Source organism: Scylla paramamosain, chromosome 4 (assembly GCF_035594125.1).
Source record: "Scylla paramamosain isolate STU-SP2022 chromosome 4, ASM3559412v1, whole genome shotgun sequence".
Classification (NCBI taxonomy): domain Eukaryota; kingdom Metazoa; phylum Arthropoda; class Malacostraca; order Decapoda; family Portunidae; genus Scylla; species Scylla paramamosain.
The window spans coordinates 595,001-617,445 of NC_087154.1; the positions used below are offsets into that span (position 1 = coordinate 595,001).

The following is a 22,445-nucleotide window of genomic DNA, read 5'->3' on the forward strand; positions in this document are numbered from 1 at the left end:
GAAGCTTACTTCGTCATTGTTTTTAGAGAGGAGGAAGCATGTGCCATGGCTGGGCCAAGGCACATGCCGTGGCTTAACGTTTGTCAAGCTCAAGTCCATTATTAAGATATCAGTAAATTTGCTCTCCAGCAAAAGCTCGACGCTCGACTCGTGCTCGTTGAGTATTTCCATGCTTTACGGCACTTTAAGTCTCCAACGCAAATTAGATTAGGAGGAAGGGCATTTTAGGTACATGCCATGGAGAGAGGTGGAAAGAGGTCCATGTCAAGTCCTGAAAATTGTTTCTGGTCAAGAGTCCAAAGAGTTAAAATCTAATTAAAGAGACGAAATGATCAGTGAACAGCAACAGAGCAGTACACATCACATGCATGTGATAACTACGAATACAACCGTAAAATGTTATGTAATGTGACAAACAAACCTTTACATAAAAATTATTTTAGTAAAAAAAATGCTCACAAAGAAGGCTAAAAATAAACACGTCATGAGTCAGTTCAAGTTTTCACAGACAGCAATAAAATACGTAATTCATAAGCATGACTAAAATAATTTCAAACATAATTATCATCATGGAATCCACCTTCATAAAATTACAGTTTTTTTTTTACAAAAGAAGCGAGGTTATACTTAGATGAATGGATTGTGCAGAACTGGCCTGGCCTGGGCCGGTCTGGGCCAGCCTCACCGATACGCTATTTATAAGCTCATATCTCCGGAAATGTGGCCATTCACTACGAAATTCACACCATACGAGAGCACACCTCTTTCAGTTTCATGGGATGTGGATTTCATCACTTCCGGTGGATGAAGTTGTAAAATATGGAAGGAAAAGTGGAAGGGTGTCTCATATACAATTTCTCTACTCAGCATATTTCAAACAATTCATGACGCATAGCTCTTTTCAACAAAGTCATCAGTCAGAGATGATGAAACTTTCATCACATTAAAGTAAAAGACTTGTGTTATCATAAGGTATGAGTTTCGCCGTGATCGACCAGGTAGTTCCGACGATATAAACTTGTGGATATTGTAACTCTTAGGTGTATGCAGTGGATTCATTTACAAGTGCAGGCGTCAAGGATACACTGGCAAACAAGTTAAACCACGAGTACACCGCAGCTACACAGGGGTGTACACGAGTACACCGCAGCTACACAGGATTCGATGTTCAACCACTGACTTGATAATACAATATGAAGTTAGCTCTTTTTGATGACTCGTGATGAAGCTTAGAGTGAAATATCTGTTTCCAAGAACATTAAGAAAACTCTAATGCACGTAGTTCCTCCCCGCCATCCTTGGAGAGACGTTTTCTCGGAGGAATCTTAAAAATCCTTTCCTGAGTTTATATGTATTTCTCCTTCACTACCTTGCCGTGTTGAAGAGGTGTGCGTTGTCTACTGATTAGAGGATCTAACATTCATACAGACAGATACCTTTATGGTGACAGAACACAAATAGCTATAAGCCCGTCCCTTAGAAAATAAAGAAAATAGATAAATGTTTCAAAATATTAAAAGCAGTAAAGTGTGTGTGTGTGTGTGTGTGTGTGTGTGTGTGTGTGTGTGTGTGTGTGTGTGTGTGTTATGCGAAGGGAAGTCGGTCACGCACACACAAAAGGGACACCATGCAAATCAGCTTTAGCGTTAGGCGTCTGAATGTAATGCAGCCCTCAGCAAAGTACTCCCTTGTGTCTATTTGCAGGGAGGCAGCGTGGCGTGTTGACAGTTTGTTGCGCCACACGGTCAGCAACACACAGCCGCGCTTCTCTAAACCTCTTACTTCCACTTCTTGTCGGGAATGAAGGCAACCATTCACAAGGACGTCGCTGAATCTCACACTAAGACACACATGAAGAAGAGAGAGTGTGTGGCGAGCGCTTCTTTCCACCTGGGTACGTGTGAAATGCTACGCTTATTAACAAAATTGTCTCCTTGAATGTCACTTGGCAGAGGACGTGCCGGCTAGAACAAGGACAGGAGTAAGCCTTTCCAGAATATCACTGCCTTGCTGGGTACAATGTGTCGAACGTGTACTTTCTCGACCGCCCATTAGTTTCTCTTGCTTTTCCTCTTTGTGGAGGCTGAATCTCTCTGGCCGTCACATAGTGCGCTGACGCTTGGGTCGTTTCGTTCTCCTGGGAATTAGGCATCTTACATCTTGGTGGTTTTAGTAAGTTGCAATGATAAATTATATTATTTAACTGAATTGCGTCAGTCTCCGTTTAGTTTTAAGTCTTCTAGCATGAGAATGCACAAGTGGAGGAAAGAGTCACGGGGGAGTGAAGGGACGGCAGGGAAGGTTTGTAGAGGCGGGACAGGAGCATAATGCTCGTCGGCAACCGAACATCAAAGCGACTTAACACTGTGAACTTAAGCTTGAAGAAGCCTGAGTGTCGGAGGCAAAATGTGGCACACACTTGGCATCAAATAGTACAGAGTCGGTGTAAGTAATATTTCCTCACTTTATATGTGGAAATTGTGTATAATTTATTTATTTTTTTGTAAATAAGGGACTCCTGCATGCCAAACACACGAGATGGTGGTGATTTTTTTCTCGATGACAGAAGAAAAGAAAAAGTGGCTACACAATCAAAGCATAACTATATACATGTACAAGTTTTGGAAAAAAAGGGCATAAAACAAGAAGTCTTCAAAAAAGAGTAGTAATAATAAAATCGTAAATGATCTACTAATGATATGAAAGTAAAAGGAAGAAATGATTCTCACATGTTTTTACGTTTAATTCATCCACTTCTTCAGTCAGTGGTTTCGCATCCCGGCGAGAGGCAACACGCTCACTATCCTGAGCAGCGTCTCTGCGGGAAAGGGGACGCCACAGTTGGTGTATAGCCAGGTCTCTAACGCAACATCAATGGTGCTGCTCCCGTAAAACATTCCGCCTTACAAAGACGGTATTCAGACCCTTCAAAATGCGAAAACTAAAACAGTATCTAAGCCTATGGAATCCTTTTCGCACCATCAAAGAAGGACTGAAGTCACCTGCGGCTTTGGAGGTGATTTCCCAGGTATACGAATGAAGAGAAAACATGCATTAGTCTTTTACACAGGTATAGCTCCAAAGGGCATGACCGCACGTGAGGTTAATGGCTATGATTGTAAAGGTCGCGCAACTGCTATGAAATAGAAATGAAAATTGAGAAAAGCAGGCGTTGGAAGAGGTCGGAGTGGTGACGCAGCGGCCGTGTCTGAGCCACAGTGCGCTATTGAGGCCCACCCATTGCACACGCTTGCCCTCCGCCGGGCTTTGAGGCGTGGCGAGGCGTGTTAATACCGGGGCCTCCGCTACAGGGCCAGTGGGGGTGGTGCCTAAAGGGAGAGGTGGGGTTCCAAACGACTTACTTAGGTTCCTTCTCCCTCCGTCTTCTTCTTCTTCTTCTTCTTCTTCTTCTTCTTCTTCTTCTTCTTCTTCTTCTTCTTCTTCTTCTTCTTCTTCTTTTTGTTCTTGTTCTTCTTGTTCTTGTTCTTGTTCTTCTTGTTCTTATTCTTCTTATTCTTGTTCTTCTTCTTTTCCTTCTCCTCCTCCTCCTCCTCCTCCTCCTCCTCCTCCTCCTCCTCCTCCTCCACTTTCTCCTCCTCCTCCTCCTCTCATTTCAACGCCTCACTCTTCTCATTCCCATAACGCCTCGTAGAATTCCCTCTCCACCAACTCAATCCAATCCTGCACCATCCACTCTTTAGGTTGTTTTCTGTCACCAGCTACTCCTTCTTCTCCAAAATATCCAACTTGTATTGAATTATGTTGTCTGTCTACCCTGAAAATATCCATGATTTTAACAGCACAAACTTAAAAATTTTTTTTTTCTGTGTTATAAAAGTGTGTGAATTAATTGATTATCGGTATCCGACTTGGTGTCATACAAGTATTAGTCGAACATGTAACTTTACTAAAACTAAGCAACAAGAACAGCTATGAGGTTGTCTTCCCCAACCTCTTAGCGTCTTAGTGTCTTAGCGTCATATTTTTTTGCTTTGTTTCTCTGCAGCGATGGGAGTGTGGGCTTCGTCTTTACAGGTATTTCTTTACACACGCATCTAATAGACCGCCTTAAAAAACAAAAAAAAAAAAACAGAATGGTTCGCAACGACACATCGGATTTATCATACATCACTAGCGGTTCTGGCAGCAGTGGCGCCAGGCGACTGACTCTCCAGTTCCGATGGATTGAAGACCCGTACTATGAAACGCTTTGCTGTCTTACCACGACTATTTACAAAGGTCACAGAGATGATTAGCCGGCTTCTCAAGAGTGTTTTCTCTTGTTAATAATGCAGAAATACTTTTAATCTGTCATTAAGACCTTAAAAACACTGACAAACCCGTGTAACTTCAACTACAGCCTTTTGAATGTAGTGGAGGTGCGGCATAGAAGTGGGTCAGAATATGGTTCTAAGTTCAGTCACTCTGTCGTGCAGCAACTCTACTCACAACTGACTGAAGCATAAACATCACTAGAAAAAAAAAAAAATGCTGATATTAATTCATCACGCTATCTTTTCTCTTAAGTATTTTTTTCTATAATACAGTTTCATAATAGTATTTATAGATACTATTTAATGTTTGAGAATAATCACTATGAACACGTACAACAAATCATTATTTATTCACGGTTAGTTACCACCTTCACACACACGCACACACACACACACACACACGCACACACACACACACACACACACTACAAAAGAGTGAGCAGGAATAGCATCATGAATATTCGACAGCGACTGAAATATTGTGATGAAGGAAAATCAGGCAACTATAAAGAATTTCACAGCTGGCGGGGAAAACAGACATTGCTTCCAGGTCTGAAGAAAGCAGGAAGCGAGACAGGAATTCTGACTCTTCCTCTATTTCCAACTTTTCCTTCATTCCTGCCTTTATCTTCCCGCTCTTCTCCTTCTTCTTCTTCTTTTTCTTTTTCTTCTTTTCTTTTTTTTCTTTTCTTCTTCTTTTTCTCTTTTTTCTTCTTCTTTTCTTTTTTTTCTCTTCTTTTTCTTTTCTTTTTTTCTTTTCTTCTTCCTCTTCCTTCTCCTCCTCCTCCTCTTCTTCTTCTTCTTCTTCTTTTTTTTTCGTCTTCTTTTTCTACTCCTCCCCCTCCCCCTCCTCCTCCTCCTCCTCCTCCTCCTCCTTCTCCCCCCCTTCCTCCTCCTCTTTCTCCTACTTCTTCTACTTCTTCTTCTTCTTCTTCTTCTTCTTCTTCTTCTTCTTCTTCTTCTTCTTCTTCTTCTTCTTCTTTTTCTTTTCTCCTTCTTCTTTTCTTCCTCTTTTTCTTCCTCCTCCTCCTTCTCTTCAAATTTATCTTGCAATTCTTCCTGCTCCTGTTCCTTACTTTCCTCCCCCTTCCTCCTCCTCCTCCTCCTCCTCCTCCTCCTCCTCCTCCTCCTCCTCCTCCTCTTTCTTCTCGTCTTCCTCCTCCTCCTCCTCCTCCTCCTCCTTCTCCTCCTCCTCCTCCTCCTTCTCCTCCTCCTCCTCCTCCTCCTTCCCCTTCCTCCTTCTCATTTTCCTCTTTTCCTCCTCCTCCTCTTCTTTCCATTCTTTTATTTTTCCTCGCCCATTCCTTCTCCTCCCGCTCTTTCGTCTCCTTTTCTTCTTTTTGTTCCTCCTCCTGTTAATGTTAAAAGAGCGTCCTGTAAAGAAGAAGGTTCAGTAAAGATAAACTTCATTGACTTTTAGTAAGAATATGACATTCCAAAGCATGAATTTCTCCTTAGAAGAATAATCAATAAGTGAAAAGAAAGAAAATAATAATAAATATATCAGTGAATAAAAGAGTACGGTGCACATTTGTATATCCATGTAACGATACTCGCTTAGATATACAACATACACACTGCATTTTTTCAACGTATTCTTCCCCGTGAATGACTCATAAATGCAAAGTGAGTAAGTGTTCTATTGTTTTGAGCATTAAAAGTGTTGCTGGACTAATGAAGGAGTATTAAGAGAGAGAATATGATACTGTGGATTTATTGACGAGGCGAGAGAACCATCCTAATCATCATCGTCACTATCATTACTGGCAACATTATTTCATATCAGAGGACAAGAACTTCTGCTGTTTTTCCTCATGAATTCTTACTTGTTCAGCGTCATTTCTAGGTCGCTCCTGCTAATAATTGTCTTCTCGTTACTCCATGTCGTTCTCTCTCTGCTCTGGCTTCGTTTGCCATCCCTGAGATACCATCCTATTAGGCTAAGAAGCAAACAAGACACGAGACACTGTACAACACAGAAACAAGCAGAGACACGACAGGGTGGTGGTGCAGTCCAGCGGCCACAGCCTGCACTATCCCACGCCCCGCTGCGACAGAGGGATGTGAGATTTGCGGTGCTCTGAGGCCTTCAAACAGGTGTCACCGAGGCCACTTTTACTGCGGTGGTGGTGGTGGTGGAGGTGGTGGTGGTGGTGGTGGTGGTGATGATGATGATAATGGTGAAGATGATGATGATGATGATGATGATGATGATGATGATGATGATGATGATGATGATGAGGATGATAGTAGTACGTAGTAGTAGTAGTAGCTACTACTTTTAGTAGTAGTAACTGTTCTGATAGTAGTAGTAGTAGTAGTAGTAGTAATAACGATAATCTGACAACAACAACAACAACAACAAACAAACAATAACAATAATGATAGTAATAATGATAATAATAATAATAATAATAATAATAATAATAATAATAATAATAATAATAATAATAATAATAATAACAATAATGATAATAATAATAATAATAATAGTAATAGTAATAATAACAATAATGATGATGATAATAATAATAATAATAATAGTAATAATAATGATAATAATAATAATAATAATAATAATAATAATAATAATAATAATAGTAATAATAATAATAATAAAAATAATAATAATAACAACAAAACAACAACTGTCGCAACTTTTATTTTGCAAGCACCGCTAAGCGAAACAGTAGTGAAGACTGTGATCTTAAAAAAACTAGTCTAGGGCTTCCCCACGCGATTACAACACAAGATGTCACGGATGTGACGCGATGCCAGTTAGTGCCAACACATATACAGGCGGTAGTCCATAGTGGCACCTCCAGTTACATTCAAGTGGGCTTCGTCGGTGGGACCGTCTCCCTGATCAGCCACACCCCTAGCAACACTGTGCGAGTGATCTGATTCCTCATTTTGGTCGCACACTTCTTGACGCTAGCAGACTAAGGATATTCCACTTAACCACTTCATCTTGTATTACTCTTCGTGGTCCAGCTAGTGAAAGTAAGTGAAACGTAATGGTTCTCTTTATCTTTTGCTCCTCGTCTGTTTATATCAAAGCTTCGCATAACGAATGTTGAAAGTGGGAATTCTGTCTGATTGTCTTTCATAAGTGTAGGACACATTGTATTTGATTTTTCTTCACTTTGTAGTTATTTATAAGTAACATAACAAGTGTACATAAATATTTATTATTATTATTATTATTATTATTATTATTATTATTATTATTATTATTATTATTATTATTATTATTATCAATATTATTATTGTTATTATTATTATTATTATTATTATTATTATTATTATTATTATCATTATTGTTATTATTATTATTATTATTATTATTATTATTATTATTATTATTATTATTATTATCATTATTATCATTATTATCATCATCATTATCATTGTCAGGAATGCTAAGGTAATTATCATTTTCTTTTATTTATCACTATTAAGTTTCTCATCAGATCAGACAAGTGACAGACTGAAACTGTTCACATTTGTACAGTGAACATTTTGTTGCAAGTTTTGGTTTAAGTCCAGCGTTGCAAAACACTCCACCGTCACATACTAAAAGCAATACATCACACAATTACCAATCCGAATAATGTCATTAGTTGTAATTTTGTATGACAAGAGAGTCTTACTGGGTAGCAAATGTTTTAAAAAGAACGTATATTAAAACTAGACGAAAAAATATTAACTACGGAAACTATATAATTTGATTTACGATGATTAGTCGGACTAGACAAATGAACATGATACTTGCAACTGCTAGGAGCCAGGAATATTCTCGTTTTTCAAATGTGATGAAATCAATTCACGATAATGCTGTAAACAAACGGTAAAAAAAAAAAAAAATAAAATAAAATAGAATAAATAAATAAATAACAATAATAATAATAAATAAATAAAATGAATTAATAAAATAAATAAATAAAAGAAAATAATAATAATAATAAACTGTGAACACTTGGAGCAAGGATTTGCCATAAAGAGGGAATGTATATTAATAGAGATGATAGAAAGTGAAAGCTGAGGCTTGACACTCACCCGAGCGTCTCCGTGATACGGTGGACCCAAGGTTTTTACTGTTGTGAATGGCAGCCTGATCTACACAGAAACACTCAACAATATGTATTACGTTTCAGTTTTTCAAGTCAGTAAAAAATAGAAAGCACAATGTTTCTTGGTGCACGGCAGTGTCCGGAGTCCGTCGCCTGATACCATGTGCTCACTTTCCCGGATACCGTACGATATTTTATTTTCATTCATGAATATTAGTTTATATTTTTTTTTCTAAAGTGAAAAGGAAATCGAGTGAGGACTACTAAAGCTTTATTTACATTGAGGAGAAATTCACTAGGTTTTATTGTATCAACTCAGAACGCGAAGCTAATGTGTGACCTAAAAGACAAGGCAAGGACGCTGTGCCTCATTCAGGTGAAGAAAACAAGTAAACAAGACTGGAGACAGTCCAGCAACAACAGCAGGTGTCAGTTGATGAGTCGTGCAGCTACAACAGAATTCACTGTCCTACCCCTCAGTGCACCCTTGATGAGTCGTGCAGCTACAACAGAATTCACTGTCCTACCCCTCAGTGCACCCTTGATGAGTCGTACAGCTACAACAGAATTCACTGTCCTACCCCTCAGTGCACCCTACCAGTGTTGCCAATTCAAAACACAGAATTAACTTATTGTGATCACAAAATTATGGAATTTTTACCAAAATGATCACACATATACACTACTAAAGGTTATTGTAGCATAATTGTTGATTTGTATTTCAATATACTTGATAAAAAGTATATTGCCACATTCTATAAAATTTTTCCTGTCGGCTAGCTACTAATTTTCATTTTCCTCAATAGATTTTCCCCATGAAGCGCTAGAGTTTCCTCCCGGAGAGAAATTCCTCCAGATTGGGAAATACTGCCAGAGACCAAAAGATGGCTTTATCCTACAGATTTTCCTGTTATCATTATCCTTTTAAGTGACGCAGAAGCGCAAGAAATACTCAGACACACCTCTCTTCCCCATACAAAATTTAAAAATCTTCAACTAGACATTTCAAATATCATATCTTTTTACTTTAGCATCTCTGAGTTTAGTCCACCATCGTCAGTGCACAGTCTTCCTGACAGTTATTCTATCCAAGGATCTTGTTCGTCTACGTATATAGAAAGAGCTTCCGGCGAGGGTACGGGAACCCTTCACTAGTAGCTACTGTTTTTTTCCACAAGGTAAAGGTGCAACAGGACGTAATAAAAGGCTGTTCGTTTGTTCGTTTAATTTTCTCTTAACAGGGTGGAATGAAAGGTTGTTTGTGTGCTTATCTTGATCTCCCTACTATACTGCCTTCATCATTCCATAATTTACTTGAGTTTCGCGTCTTCTGTGACTAAAAAATGCGTACGTCGACTGTATTGCGACTAGGCTTTTATAGAACTTCAATTATCGTCATTTAGTCCTACAAAATGATGAAAGACTCAACCAGTAACTTCATCTTTTTCATTCCTACCACTCAAACCCCGAAACACTAAGTCTTTTCATTTTTTTTTTAAGAGATATGTCTATATGTCCCAGTAAATTAATCAGTCGAATTATCTATTCTTTCTTTCTTTTTTTTTTGGGGGGGGGACTTTCGCTTTGTATTTTCGGGTATTTTCAACCAATTGTCCTTCACAGCACAGCTCTTACGTTCACTTGTATTTTCAGGAATCATGCTTATCAACTGCACGCATCCTGATGATATGCAAGTGCTGGTGGGAAGGAGCCTTGGCATTGGGGTGACAGTCGGTTTTGTGTGTGGAGGAATCCTCGTTTCCCTTTTCTTCATTGCATATCGGTCCAGCTACATACGAAACTTGATTTTCAAAAGGATTGCTAAGAAGAAGAAACCTGAGTCTATTGGAAGCAAAAATAAAAACATGGTCGCCTCGCATACCTCTAATCAGCCAGAGCAAGAAACACAACGCTATCTGACAGGTAAAGACGTCAAAGCAAGTAAGAAAAAGCTTCCTGAGAGAGCAAGATTCCAAAACAAGAACCAACATGAGGAAGATATCACCAATCTATCACAAAACGATTTCCAGAATGCTAACCATTCTTCGTATGAACATTGCAATGAGATCAGTCCACATTATCAAAACAACCACGGTCAACCAACATACGCAAATATAACAGAAATATCCAACTATGAAAATGAGTACGATTATGTTACGCCTTCCACTATCCAGGGATGGCATTCTAGCGAATCTCAGCCCGATGAGGATTATGTACAGATGAAATTGCCTGATCACTCACAGTGGTACAATCGTGGACAAGTATGAGGGGTGTCAGCTCTGGAAATGATTGCCCACTGTTTACTAAGGGTTCAGTACAGGCTGTCCCTTGTGCCGGCCCTCCAATTTCTCCCGTGATTCGAATAACATTCAGATGTTGTTTCGTCTTATTTATGGAATAACTTTAGAGCAAAATATTTTGTTTCATTCCATATTAAATGGAAAATGTGATGAGAAGCGGTAACAACATTACATCATATGAAGTAAGAATGAGCTAAAAAACCGATTTCAATTGTTCCACATTTTTGTGTATCTCCCTTTTCCCTTCGGTCAAATCAGACTCGATGATATTTTAGTTCATGCTCTTGTCTTACTCCCTTCTTAGGCTTCCTTCCCGCTTCCCCGATCCTCGTCATCGTCTGTCTCCTCTTTCTCCTTTCCCTCTACCTGAATACTTTACTTTCCGCAATCCTCATTCCTCGCCTCATTTCAGAGATCGTGCTCTTATAGTCAGTGCTACACACATCAATATTTTCAAATCATACATCGGGGATCATATTCTCAAACTAGCGAAAGCCACTGCGATTTTCGAATGTTTTCATGATTTTAATGATAGTTTAACAATTGTCCTGCATACTAATAGAAAAATAGAGGTGAGAACACAACTAATAATCTCGATTTTTTTTTTACGTAGCCTTTATAAGAACACAAAGCGTTGAAAAATATGTGGTTAGACCAACGTTCTAGTCCTCTCCCTCACATCTGTCAGTGATGCAGGCGACGGGTTTTTGACTGCTGAGGAAATTGAGGGAAGTAGAGTTATTAACACATGTCAGTGAATAACAACTGTTGCTTAAACAAATGTATCCAGAGTAGCAATGTATTAGCTTCCCTCTTCATTTTACTGATTTATTCTCTCTCTCTCTCTCTCTCTCTCTCTCTCTCTCTCTCTCTCTCTCTCTCTCTCTCTCTCTCTCTCTCTCTCTTTCAACGATTACTCTTGCTGTTGTGATGGATTTCTAAAATGATTGAAATAGTATTATATAGGAAAATTGATATAAAGATTTTTGTTGGTTATTGTGTTATCATAATAAATGCTATTGTGGGGATTCATGTCACTGCATCGACACTACATTAGTTGTGCAAGATTCAGTTAATTATTGTACACCAGAAAATAAATAAATCTTATCATGTCTAGGTGACAATTATAAGGTGATAAGATTGTTACATGAAATCCATTGTAATTTAGAGAATGGATGAAATAAATATGATTTATTATTATGATAATTGTCTTTTCTATATGATACGTCCAAGAGATGGTCACACACACACACACACACACACACACACACACACACACACACACACACACACACACACACACACACACACACACACACACACACACACACACACACACACACACACACACACACACACACACACACACACACACACACACACACACACACACACACACACACACACACACACACACACACACACACACACACACACACACACTTCTTGTTTATAAAGTATTCTTGATTGAATCATACATATCCACCTACACATAAGATATCCACATATTACCGCGGTCGGACAAGTGAAGATGACTGATAACGAGTGAATTATTTTCGAAATGTTCTTATAAATCGCCATAGCACTGAAAGATATACACTGACTTATTTTATTCTACGCAGTATTCATAATAGAATACTATTTGCTTTTAAAAGTAATGATTTATAATTCAATGATATCATGCATACAACTGAAGACTGTTCCATGAAGCAGCGTAACCGGATGCGACAACGTTCTGAAGGTTACCCGCTATCACCGTGACAAAACGAAAGGACATGGGTTTCTTCATGTGCGTCATAAGGTCAGTGCACGTGTTATGCAGTGGCGTCCATCATGCAGAACAGGACGTTTCCAATCTTATTAAGCTTTCTGTTTTATATTTTTCATTTCCTAGCTAATACATTTTTATCTAACTACATGTTTCCAGTGATTACTAAACCAACAAGGGTGACTGCGACATCTGCCTCTCTTATAGATCATAATTATTTGGATGAATGACATACATAACCATTCAACTGGTGGTATACTCCATACTTCCGTAAGTCACCATTTTCCTATATTTGGATCTATTCAATATCTAACATTACTGCCAAACATGCTTATACAACAATAACTATATATATATATATATATATATATATATATATATATATATATATATATATATATATATATATATATATATATATATATATATATATATATATATATACATATATATATAGTCTCTGTCAATGAATGCATTAGCGTTTCTTTATACAGGTGACTCTCGGTTTACATGTTATAGAGGAACTTGCCGCCATCATGTATACAGAAATCATGTAAAAAAAAAATCGCGTAAATCGAGTGACCTTTACAGTGCGACATGTTTTTCCGTCCTAGAAGTAAGCACCCTGTACTAAGCGCCTCTTACACTTCTCGGCTTTATCTCCCAATCCTTCGCTGTGCTCTCCAAGTTCGCACTCTGCCTTCAGGTCGTCACGACATCGCATTGGCAAGCCTCGCTCACTGCACTCCGCCAGCACCTCACCGCCGCCCACCGCTGCCATCATATGTGGGGCCCTTTGTTCTCCTTTCCAGCCTGTTCAGAGTAGCGAGGTTTTAAGTTTGTTCTGTCTTTTTATAACTCTCTCTCTCTCTCTCTCTCTCTCTCTCTCTCTCTCTCTCGCTTCGGTGGTTATGCGTGCCGTTGTGAACTATTTTCAATTATCTTTATTTACCTTTTCAATGGATTGCTTCATTAAACTTGTAACTCAGTTAGAGAGAGAGAGAGAGAGAGAGAGAGAGAGAGAGAGAGAGAGAGAGAGAGAGAGAGAGAGAGAGAGAGTAATGGTAGGAATGAGTGAGCCTGTGTGGTGAGGTGCACAGTTCAAGTGTTTCTAGCTATCTGTTGTTGTTTCCTTTGTAGTTGCCAGTCCATTAATGTCAAGTTTCCGTTGTATTCTGACACATAGAGTGCTCACCAACACTTCTCAGAAACTTGTACTACTAATAATCAATATACATGGTGGTTCAGCAACTATGCTTATTAGATTATTCGATTAGCGTGTTTTCAATTGATGTTTGCGAAATTTAGTTTGTTAAAGTTATGTATGCATTGATCCACGTTTTCTGTTTCTTTGCTTTTCTCTACTCGTTCGTTCGTCATCTTTATTTGCTTTTTGTCTTTGTCTTTTTACCTACGTACTTGTGATTTCCTTACAAATTTAACTACGTACTTATATGTTAGTCTGTTCACTGGTCAACAGTAATTTGTTTACTCGTCACTTGTCACATGTCACTTAGTCTAACTGTATATCTATCTTTGCGTGTCTATCTATTTATCTAATTTATGCAGAAAACAATGTATATAGCGTACATCGTCTTTCATATTTCTTTTTGGCATTGTCTTTTTTCTAATAGTTTTTAAGACTTGCCTCTGAAAAGAATTGACGTGTTGTATGTACGCATGCATCCCATTTTCTTTAGTCCCTCCTCTCATCCTGCCTTCTACCCGCCCCTCCACCCCTGCACACACTCAATGAACTGCTTTACAAAATGTCTTTACAGTAAGTGGCAACTCTCCCTTTGGCGCACCACCATCCTCAAATACAGCCTTTGTCATTCTCTCGAATTTGTTCCTTTCCCTCCTCTTTTCCTCTTCGTCCACCTCCATCCCTTTTCGGTGGCCCTGTCCTTCCTTGCCTCTCTCCCCACACTGGGCAGGCGTCTAAATTGAAGATAAGCAGAGCCGTCCACTTGTCCCCGAACGAAACTCGATTACCCTGCGGAGTCGATCACGTGAGACAAACCACCAGAATTGAATTTTACGGCCACTTTGTGTGTGGCGGAGAGAGGTGGTCAGTTTGCTGGGGAGGAGCTGACTCAGGGCCGGACGCTGTTGTATTCTGTTACCGCCAAACAAGGGTCCTTGTCACCAGCCCTCACCTACCGTTGTGTTCCTGCGTGTCTTCGCCTTCACACCTCATACGCTGCCTACTCCCTCCATCAGACCACAAAGGCTTTCTTTTTTTCACATCAAACGTGCGCCACATGTCGTGCTTTATAACTAAAATGTTGAACAGTGTTTTTTGCTTGTCTGCTAATATTGTAACGTATAATACCGTCCATATTCTTTCTTCACGATATATTTTTAATGCACTCCAGAGCAGGCTTTCTTACTGCTCTTCCTTCCCAAACACCTCACTTCTACTCGATCGTCTTTCTTTCACTCGCATACGTTTTTTTTTTTTTTACATTATCAACTTCCATTCTCTCTCTCTCTCTCTCTCTCTCTCTCTCTCTCTCTCTCTCTCTCTCTCTCTCTCTGAACATCAGAAGGATATAGCAGTGAAGGTTACACACACACACACACACACACACACACACACACACACACACAAACGCGCGCGCGCGCGGACGCTATGAGGGAAGCAGCAGGAACATACGCACACTCACATTTGTTCCATTTGACATATACAGGTATTCATGTATCCGATTCAACTTTGTGGGTGATAAAACAAAATTGGTTTTTCTTTGGCTTTGAGTTTTCTCTCCAAGAACGCCTGAAATTAGCTGCAGCACTCTTCTCTGGTCTAGCACTCTGGGTTAAGAACCGTCTTGCTTGGTTCTTGGACGCAATAGAAATGTTATCCACTAATTCATGTTATTTTCAGTGAAAGGTGCATCACATTTTACTTTCGTTTCTCGCATGTCGCCATTCCGATGCCGCCTCAACAAAGTTTAAAGTCACTTTATTTTGCAATGGAGGAGGAAAGTTGCGAGCCAAGTACTGTCTCGACAGAACAATAATATTCCCATCAGTTCTTCCACAACAGTGACGAGAACCCTTACTTCAACCCATTACCTCGGGACAAGGGCTTAGGGGTACCTCGCTGCACTCTGTCATCACCCTTAAGAACTCTTGCTTTGTGAACCATTCTCTGCGTGTGAAAGGGAATGGAAAGAATTCTCTGCACCAGATGTATTTCAAGCAATTCAAACCCTTACGTGTGTGTAGATAGAGTCTACATTTCTTAGGCAGCAGTCCTGTTGTTTCCTCTGCTCTCCCCTCCGGCACGGCCCAGTGGAGCACATTTTTGGATGACAATGGAAATTGGTGGGCGCGTTAGTTGCCTGCCAATTTGGTTACCAGAGACACAATAATCAGCCAATCTGGTGCACCTCGCCGTACATACTAATTACAGGAGCCTCAGCCCTCCTGTTCCCGCTGGAGAGCAGCGCCAGCATTTGTGTGACGGGATTAACTTGGAATGGAGCACAAAACAGGTTATCTCCATACAGGGTAGAGAAATGTGAAGGGACTTTACAATAATTCTAGATATTCCTGTATCTTTCTCTTATCATAATATTAATTGTATTGTTGTGCATTTTTCCTTACATGTGAGTGCTCAACAAATGTCTTCGCCTACCTTGTACAACTGGAAATGTAATTTAGCGAGTTGAATAAAATTTATATTTTCTTGCAGCACCTCCACAAACACGGCTTCGTGATCAAAATTAATTTATTAATTTAGAATATGCTAGCAGTTATGTTTAACGAAAAAAAAAAAGTTACTCTATTGCAGCAAACATGAGTGAGACTTGACTTTTACGCCCAACCACCACCTGCGTGACACATGAAGGCATCAGAGGTCTTCACTGCAGCACCAACACCTGGCCAGACACCGTGATGGATATTGCTGTTCCTGTTTTACTGGTGGTGTATTTTTCTAACGATACATTCAGAATTTGATGCCTTATTAGCGACACACACATTAATACAACCTTTGAGCTGTTGGTAATGTAAGATTACCTTTGGCTGAAACCAGTAGAAGCTGATAATTTCACCAAGAAAAAAGAATGCTCTCTCTCTCTCTCTCTCTCTCTCTCTCTCTCTCTCTCTCTCTCTCTCTCTCTCTCTTGAGCGGCCTCTTCGCCACCCAGGATAAACAACCATTATCTGGACAGGCGCCCCACTACGTCACAGGGGCTGGGTGAGGGGACAAGGTGGTAGAAGAGGGAAGGGGTGAGGGGGAAACGTGTGGTTCTTCACTATACAACTTTAAATGATTTGACAACAGGTCGGGGAAGGCGAGTCCACGATGAAAAAGACCAAGAAAAGTTTCTGAACAAGTAGGCTCCATCCCTTGTGGCAAATTGATCCATTCTCGAGTGCAAACACCCAAATTCCTTTCTAAATCGAATCATGTCCGTGCCCACAATGATAATTATTCCGTGTGTTGACAAAGCTAGTATTGACCGCAGCCCGGTTGCCTGCCTGACTCCAAATTAAGATGAAATGTTTTAGTGTCACTACCCACTGTGGACGTGTATGTAGCATTCCAGCATTACAGTACAATGTACTAGCATGCCGAGACCGAACTCTCCGTATATTACTGAGTCAACACGCCAGCCAAATGTTAAAAGTTTTGTGGGTAACCGATGCAGCGAAATTGTGAGAGTGGAGAGCATTGTGGTGGTGCAAGGGCAGCTCCAGCGCGGTGTGTGGATGATCCTAATTGCTGGGTCAACATGGCTTCACTCACACCACACCTGCGCCCAGGCTTCATTAACCCACCTTTTAGAAATGCGACGTTCCTATGTATGTCCAACTGCTCTCCTCCACTTCCACCGCCTGTGTATCCAGAATATGTCAACAGTTTACGTATCTATTTCCTAAATCATTTTTCTTTTATGGCTTATGGTACAAAACATTTAAACTTTCTTGGGAGTTTGATGATTTTAGTTTTGAATTAAACATTACTCTTGCTCTTTCCTTCCTTGGCCTTCGTATCCTGAATGCATACACAATTAAGGTAGCTATTTTTTCCGCAGTTGCTTGTAGTTTGAAACATGATGACTTCCTAGGAAATTTGGCGTTTTAGTTTTGAATCTAGCGTGCCTCCTGTTCCTCCCTTCCCTGCCACTTCGGCGTTCGCTGCACTTCAACTTCCGCGCCACAGTTCCCCATATACAGCAGGAAATTGTTCTCTTCCTACTCACTCGTGTTCCTGAATTACCTGGTGCATGGTATCCAGGCAGCAGGTGGATGGGGACAGATGGAAACACAAATGTACACGAGGGGAAGAGTTAAGAAAATTCTAAACAGGCGATTTAGAATATCTCATTGTATAATTATAATACTTTTAATACTTAAAATTTATGCAAGTCTTAGATGGACATATTATGATGTCAGTAAATGTAACTGGTAAGGATATTTGTATTTCCATGTTCATTTGCAGTTTGAATTGCTTTACAAGGTCATTTATTTAGGTCGTGGCTTCTGGTCTATAATGGGTTTGTTTCTGTCGTAGAAACCGCTTCTTCAGGTACTGTTTTAGTGACTACGAGCTGTACAGGAATAAAGAAACTTCGCAGCTCCACCAGAGAGTGAGTGATCGTTTCGGTAACATAGTAACGTGCACAGGTTCTCAGCACCTGATTACAGATGTGATAAAAAGTTGACACAATTAACTACTGTCAGATTAATGGAACATTCTTGCGACATTTCATTCATCTTAAATTATCTAAACTGCCATGAAAATTAGTGTTTTTCTCAACCTCTTATCTCGAGTTGATTGACCGTGCTCACTTAATAATCTCTCTCTCTCTCTCTCTCTCTCTCTCTCTCTCTCTCTCTCTCTCTCTCTCTCTCTCTCTCTCTCTCAGTATTGATGGAGATACTTTACTATTTATCCAGGTATTTATAATTATCCATAGGAAGGCAATAGGCGGGAGCAGTGTGGAGTGTCCATGCTCCAAGTAAATAAATGTTAGGACAGTCTGGCGATGGTGATGATGAATGGCGCACATTATCAGCGGTGTTGAGTAATTAGTCCCAGTGGCGGCGGTGGGCAGCGCGGCAGCAGGATGGGCCTTGGCAGAGTTCGCCAGGTAGCCGCTGCCTTATCGTGGCCCCGAGTCAACATATCAGGTATGGTAATGGATACCAAACAAAAAATGTTAGCACAATGTCGACCTTTTAGTGTGTGAGTAATTACAGTGGTGCTCAAACACTCGCCCAGTGGCCGCCTCGTCATTCCTCTCTCCTATCTGGTAATCTTATCTCTCGGTCCACCACCGCCAATGGATATTCATTAAAGAATATAATATTTGTGCAAACTCAATTTGCCACGACTTGCCATTACACGTTAGATGGAATGACATGATGACGCACAGCTATTGTTAGTGTTTGACAAAACCTCTACACACAAGCATGCTACTTTTAACGAATCATGAATCACACCATGACTGTATAGTGAACTAAGAAGCAAATTACATGTCAGATATTGAAGTTTCTGGGAATATTAAATAAATGTACGATATTTACTGGTTACATGAGGTGCAGGGACAGACTGTTTCCATATAAGACTACGTTGTCAAATCTCAATATCTGAATCTAACACTGTTCTTCTTGGGGATTTAGTTCTTCAGGTCCCGTCACGCCCGGAGCACTGCGATGACCACTCGGGACGTCACGTGGCGCGACGCAAGGCAACACCAACCTCACCCGCGCTGCTCGCTGATAAATGTTATCTGTGTGTGTGCGTGTGTGTGTGTGTGTGTGTGTGTGTGTGTGTGTGTGTACACACGCGCGGCAGAAATGATATGCATATCGACCTATCATCGTATAGGGATTTTGATTTATTCTTCGACAGTTATCAGTGAAAATATTATAACCAGAGGATTACTATAACTAATTATTTGTCATGCTGACACACCTTTATTTTGGAACGTGAATGTGGGCGTCATTCATCCAGGACACCTCGCACACCTGTGTGGCTTATCAGGCAGGTGGTAATCCGGTGATCACAGAGGCCTGGTAGATAACATACTGGCTGCATTAAACTGAGCTCTCTCTCTCTCTCTCTCTCTCTCTCTCTCTCTCTCTCTCTCTCTCTCTCTCTCTCTCTCTCTCTCTCTCTCTCTCTCTCTCTCTCTCTCTCTTTTCAATTTCCTCCTTAAGCTTTTCATGACTACCAGATGCACACACACACACACACACACACACACACATACACACACACACACACACACACACACACACACACACACACATACACACACACACACACACGTCCCAGTCATTGTGCGTGTGATTAATACGAGGTAAATAGCTCAGCATATATATTTAAGCTCAGTCCACTAGATTTTACCTGATTTTACTTGAATTTTTACTTAATTTTTTAGATTTTCGCTTTCTGCTTTCTGTATATTATTGCAGTTATTGTAGTTATTATTATTATTATTATTATTATTATTATTATCATTATTATTGTTATTATTATTATTATTATTATCAACACACACACACACACACACACACACACACACACACACACACACACACACACACACACACACACAAACACACACATACCATCAATATATGCATCATAAGACCAATAGATATAAACATTTAATTATTTGAGCCCCTCCCTTTTTCTTTTATCTATGTAGGTAAAATGTTCTAGTTCTCATACACAACGATAAGCAAAGGGGCTGGTGGGGAGGGGTGGGAAGTTGGGTTATATTAGGGTTTTCAAAGCGCCTAAATTGTGTAATGCAATAATATTCACAGTGACAGGGGCAAGACTTGATGCTCGGTAAGTAAGCGAAATCAGAAGCAGAGTTATATAATTACTCCTTCCCCTTTCCTGTAAACAGCGGCAGATCTGTTGGCTTATACAAGGATTTGTTTGGTAAGGATATGTTTTGCCAAGGGACTGATGGCACGGCCTGCGTTGGCTTCAGTATGCGATGGGTGTTACTTAAGCATGACTCCTGTCATATATGAGTATATTGCAGTGCTGAGTGCTGCCTTGCCAGAAGTCACGATTCAAGTCTGGGTAAATGGGTAGCTTATCAGTGAATATAAACAATGAACTAAAACGAAAACGAGGAAGGGGAGAGAGAGAGAGAGAGAGAGAGAGAGAGAGAGAGAGAGAGAGAGAGAGAGAGAGAGAGAGAGAGAGAGAGAGAGAGAAAGCTTCGTATGTAAGGGTGAAACTTTGCATAATTTTGTAGCCACCACTGAACTTTTCCTGTTCGGCTAAAGCCAAGCGCCTTCTCCGTACCCTTAGTTCCGCTTGCTTCTCCCGCTGTCTGCCCGCCCGCCGCCACAACACACCCCATCCTATTTTACTCCTGCTATCCTTCTTTCTAACCCCAATGATTGACCGAGTTCAAAAGCGTATTTCTCCTGTTAATAATGTAGAAATCTCGTTAATCTACCACTACAACTATAAAATCATCCTTAAAAATCCGAGTCACTTCATCCATAGCCTTTTGAAAGTATTCGGGATGCGGCGCAGAAGTGTTTCAGAATTTTGTCCCAAGACTCGCCCTGACCCATGTGTCATCACGCTCTCTCCCTTACGGCGGCCTAGACAGTTACCTCAGGATACACCACATGCAGCCTTAACACCAACACTTACCTTGTTTCCTGTTCCGTATTTGCTCCAGGGTCGACGCGGTCTCCTCTGTGGCAGGGTTCCTCGTTGTCCAGTCCCTGCCACGTCCTTGATCCATCCTTTGCTTTGCTGCCTCCCATTCTCTTTCGGTTCCATAAAGCATCATAATCCACAGTTTCACCACTCCACTCCATACTGATCTAAACACTGAGACATCACACACATCACATCCCTTCTCATTTTCCGTGTGTCCATCCATCACCACCGTCGGCCTTCCTGGTCGCTACACAGCATCGGGTGGTGCACCATGCCATCCCGCCACCGCTTCTCGTTCAGCCAGAGCTCTGTGATAGAGTTCATTGGTCTGTTGATTGTCACATGGACAGCAATAAGTATAATCATTGATTTTATATAATAGTTATAAAACGAAATTATAATAACAACTATCGCATGGGAATCACAGCCATTAGGTGCATCAGTCATGGAAATGAGGCGCGGGGATGGCTGGGCGTCACCGCGCTGGTGCCGATTTGACATTTTGACGACTGGTCAGACTAAAGTAATCCACAAAGTGAAATTATACATAGCACGTTGGTCTTTTTAATTCAGTCTGAACACAACACCATGCAGCTTCATGTACACACTGGCTTGACAGAAAGCTCGCCCAGGCCACACGCCACCATGGACCCGAGCATCGTAACTGGTACATTATTGTTACATTATGACAAATACGTGTTCTGCGCTTTTCATTTCCAAAATTTCCGGAAAAGAGACTTTTAGACACTCAATAACCGAAAACAGTAACACACTTAACAAGGGTCTACAAAGAGGTGTGGTGAACACTTACACAACCTCAGGCAAGAAGCTTGCTACACACTGACACCTGTGCCCCGCCTGACTGTTGTCGACTCACAGTGAAGATGAGTCGAGACTTCATAATGTCTCATACTGGATTATTTTCTTACACATATTTAGGGTAGCATTTTTCCTAAGCATTAAGCTCAAGATGTACTATCAATTATTTTATATGTGGCGCTTCATGGTTCTTACGAGTTACAGATGACGTGTTCTTTAGTTTCTGTTTCCTGTTGGTGTCGAAACGAACAATGAATGGACCATGAGATGTTGTTCAGTCTCATATGAATCCGTTCACGAGCACGTGTGAGTGTGAATGGGAAGAAACATGTCGTACGGCTCTCTGGCAGCGGAGTTCTAATTTCTCCATCTGCTCTATATGAGTGGTAGATGAAATAACATTCCTTTTTCTTTATTATCGTGTTGCATTAGGCTTCTTACTAGTACCGCTAAGAGCTGGTAGTTGAAGAATTAGTGTAATGTCTTGAGGAACATTACTGTATTCTTGTGTGCTTGTAATATCACATACATAATTCGAATTAAAGGAAA

At 40.4% G+C, this 22,445-nt stretch overlaps 1 protein-coding gene and 1 long non-coding RNA gene across 2 annotated transcripts in view; one reads left to right on the forward strand and one right to left on the reverse strand.

Moving 5' to 3' along the window:
• Window positions 1-21,206, reverse strand: part of LOC135097938 (uncharacterized) — a 105,085-nt gene extending 83,879 nt beyond the window's left edge. The window contains exon 1 of the mRNA XM_064000066.1: window positions 21,066-21,206. The gene's annotated coding sequence lies outside the window, so the exon portion shown is untranslated. The remainder of the gene's footprint in view (window positions 1-21,065) is intronic.
• Window positions 6,963-11,847, forward strand: LOC135097985 (uncharacterized). Its single transcript, XR_010266409.1, has 2 exons — window positions 6,963-7,277; window positions 10,001-11,847. It is a non-coding gene; the product is annotated as an uncharacterized LOC135097985 (long non-coding RNA).
• Window positions 21,207-22,445: the final 1,239 nt, after the last annotated feature.